The sequence below is a fragment of the Aedes albopictus genome, chromosome 2, assembly GCF_035046485.1.
Source record: "Aedes albopictus strain Foshan chromosome 2, AalbF5, whole genome shotgun sequence".
Lineage (NCBI taxonomy): Eukaryota > Metazoa > Arthropoda > Insecta > Diptera > Culicidae > Aedes > Aedes albopictus.
In genome coordinates this window covers 164,325,286-164,329,555 of record NC_085137.1, presented here as the reverse complement: position 1 = coordinate 164,329,555, position 4,270 = coordinate 164,325,286, and positions in this window count along the sequence as shown.

Here is a 4,270-nt window from a genome sequence, read left to right as displayed (position 1 = left end):
GAAATTGAGCGAGAGTAGTGTAGTTTGATTCAAATGGGAGCGATGGGGATCAAGGATGGTGGTGTAGGTGACTGGGGAGTTGGGTTGGGGATTGCTGAGCACTGCGTTTCACACAACAACAACGTGTCATGATGGACTGAGCAGAGAGATAGCTCGATTCTGTTGTGGGTGAAGTTTGTTTTATAGTTGAGACACATGGCCCGTTGCACGTGTTGGTGGACTTTCGATGCCAGCATAACGTGAAAGTGAAGCATCATGGGTCTCCACTAGCGTTGATTATGTTGCTTTTGCGATTATGTTTTCATTCTGGGGACTACGGAGCAAATTACCACAGTTGATATTGTGTGTGAAGCGCTGCATTTTTAGCACGGGGAAGCTTAGGAAATCCATTCTCAAATGCTTATGAAAAATTCTAAACGTTAGTTAAATAAAAACGCATTGGCGTTCGGGATAATAAACTAAATTTTCAACGGAATCAGTGCTTAACCTTCCTAATACATTACGTTGGGAACAGCTCGCTGGCGTAGTGTAAGGTTTGTGAAAAAATGACCCTAATGCCAAAGGGAGGTTAATATCCAAGTGTTTCTAAAAAGATTAAGAAACACATGGAGGCGCATGGTTGTTGATGACTACGCTCTCAATGTTAGGGGTCATTCAAATCAGACATGTGCGCTGAAGCGGTTTCCACCGGCGGCGGCGTGAATAGTAATTTGAGGCAGCGGCGGCGGCGGCGCCGTTTAGACCTATGCGTCGACTATACACTAAGGTCTTTTTTTACACGGTTTTTTTTTACACGGTTTTTTTTTACACGGCTTTTTTTACACGGTTTCGCGAATTAACACGGTTTTTTTTTACACGGATTCGCGAATTAACACGGTTTTTTCAACTTTCTCGCGCTAAGTGTCTAGAAGGGAACTTTTACTATAAGGAAGAAATGGGATTTATGGGAAAGGGTTGCAAGGGAATTGAAAAGTGGTATGAGGTGAAGGCGGATGATGATGTAAGAGGTCTGCAGGAAAGGGATGTGTTGGGGGTCTGTTTCTTGAAGGAGGGGGGGGGGGGTTAATATATGGGGGGCAAGGAGGGGTTAAATGGGGGGTTTCCTAAAGGTGATTTTTGGGGTATGGTTCAGCGTCCTACAGGTCCATGGAGCATAGTTCTGAAGAGAAGTAATTTTATTCAAGGATATTCTAGGGCATCCAAGAACTTCCGCGAATAAAGGCCTTAAGATCTATAAGCGTAATGGATGGGTTGTAGTCACATTACTGATACGGTGCAACATCCTAAAGGTCCTCAGAGCAAAGTTCTGTAGAGACGTAGTTTTCAAAGATATTCTAGGACCTCCTAGAACTTCCGAGAGTTCAGGCCTGAAAATCTACGAGCGTAATCAATTAATTGTTTCTATATTATTGATGCGGTGTAACACCCTACAGGTCCATGCAGCATAGTTCTGAAGAGATGTTGTTTTCAAGGATATTCTAGGGCATCCAAGAACTTCCGCGAATAAAGACCTTAAGATCTACAAGCGTAATCGATGGATTGTAGTCACATTACTGATACGGTGCAACATCCTACATGTCCATGGAGCATAGTTCTGAAGAGATATTCTTTTCAAGGATATTCTAGGGCATCCAAGAACTTCCGCGAATAAAGGCCTTCAGATCTACAAGCGTAATTAGTTACATTACTGATCCGGTGCAACATCATACAGGTCTTTAGAGTCTAGTTCTGTAGAGACGTAGTTTTTAAAGATATTCTAGGACCTCCAAGAACTTCCGAGAGTTCAGGCCTGAAAATCTACGAGTGTTATCAATTAATTTTTGCTATATTATTGATGGGGTGTAACATTCTACAGGTCCATGGAGCATAGTTCTGAAGAGAAGTTATTTCCAAGGATATCTTAGGGCATCTAAGAACTTCCGCGAGTAGTGACCTTAAGATCTACAAGCGTAATCGATGGATTTTAGTTACATTACTGATACGGTGTAACATCCTACATGTCCATGCAGCATAGTTCTGAAGAGATGTTGTTTTCAAGGATATTCTAGGGCATCCAAGAACTTCCGCGAATAAATACCTTAAGATCTACAAGCGTAATCGTTGGACTGTAGTCACATTACTAATACGGTGCAACATCTTACAGGTCCTTAGAGCATAGTTCTGTAGAGACGTAGTTTTCAAAGATATTCTAGGACCTCCAAGAACTTCTGAAAGTTCAGGCCTGAAAATCTACGAGCGTAATCAATTATTTTTGCTATATTATTGATGCGGTATAATATCCTACAGATCCATGGAGCATAGTTCTGTGGAAAAGGAACTTCTCAAATATGCTCTAGGTTATCCAAGAATTTCCACGAATAAAGAATTCAAGATCTACAACCGCAAAAAAATGGGTTTTTGTTAAATTACTGATACGGTGTAACATCCTACAGGTCCATGGAGTATAGTTCTGAAGAGAAGTTATTTTCAAGGATATCTTAGGGCATCCAAGAACTTTCGCGAGTAGTGGCCTTAAGATCTACAGGCGTAATCTATGGATTGCAGTTACATTACTGATACGGTGTAACATCCTACATGTCTATGCAGCACAGTTCTGAAGAGATGTTGTTTTCAAGGATATTCTTGGGCATCCAAGAACTTCCGCGAATAAAGACCTTAAGATCTACAAGCGTAATCGTTGGACTGTAGTCACATTACTAATACGGTGCAACATCTTACAGGTCCTTAGAGCATAGTTCTATAGAGACGTAGTTTTCAAAGATATTCTAGGACCTCCAAGAACTTCCGAAAGTTCAGGCCTGAAAATCTACGAGCGTAATCAATTATTTTTGCTATATTATTGATGCGGTGTAATATCCTACTGATCCATGGAGCATAGTTCTGTGGAAAAGAAACTTCCCAAATATGATCTAGGTCATCCAAGAATTTCCACGAATAAAGAATTCAAGATCTACAACCGTAATGAATGGATTTTTGTTAAATTACTGATACGGTGTAACATCCTACAGGTCCATGGAGCATAGTTCTGAAGAGAAGTTATTTCCAAGGATATCTTAGGGCATCCAAGAATTTCCGCGAGTAGTGGCCTTAAGATCTACAAGCGTAATCTATGGATTGCAGTTACATTACTGATACGGTGTAACATCCTACATGTCTATGCAGCATAGTTCTGAAGAGATGTTGTTTTCAAGGATATTCTAGGGCATCCAAGAACTTCCGCGAATAAAGACCTTAAGATCTACAAGCGTAATCGATGGATTGTAGTCATATTACTAATACGGTGCAACATTCTACAGGTCCTTAGAGTGTAGTTCTGTAGAGACGTAGTTTTCAAAGATATTCTAGGACCTCCAAGAACTTCCGAGAATACAGGCCTGAAAATCTACGAGCGTAATCAATTATTTTTGCTATATTATTGATGCGGTGTTTTATCCTACAGATCCATGGAGCATAATTCTGTAGAAAAAAAAAAACTCCCCAAATATGCTCTAGGTCATCCAAGCAATTTCCGCGAATAAAGAATTCAAGATCTACAACCGTAATAAATGGATTTTTTGTAAAATTACTGATATGGTGTAACATCCTACAGGTCCATGGAGCATAGTTCTGAAGAGAAGTTATTTTCAAGGATATTCTAGGTAAACCAAGAACTTTCGCGAGTAATGGCCTTAAGATCTACAAGCGTAATCGATGAATTGTAGTTTTTTTCCCTCATCTGTAGAGCCTTTTAACCACTGCGTCCATTATTTAGGAATATTGTGGTATGACCCATATTTAATTTGGTGCTAGTCAAGTATCCTGTCACAATTGAGATGTGATAGACAATGGTTGATGTAACACCTGATCCCAACTAGGCACAACTCGTTTTATAAAGTTTATTACCCTGTTGGGATTACTTCTCCAAATTTCCAAGGGCTCTAGAAACCCTTTACCAAATATCGCCAATCTGTGATGGTACAGCACTCCGCAGTTGCAGAGTAAATGCTCTGCAGTTTCGTTTTCCGTTTGACAGAAACGACACTCGGAGGATTGGATTTTTTCAATCTTACTTAGATGATATTTACTCGGGCAGTGGCCAGTCATCAGACCAGTAATTACCCTGAGATCTCTTTTGTTTAGATTCAGTATGGACCTGGCTTTTTCTGCACTTGGTTTTATGAACCTTTTTGCTTGCTTGGATGTATCCGTGGCATTCCAATTAGATTCTACCGTGGACATTTCCCAAGTTTTTAGTTTCATCCGAAGAGCACACTCAGGAACTCCACAGAAA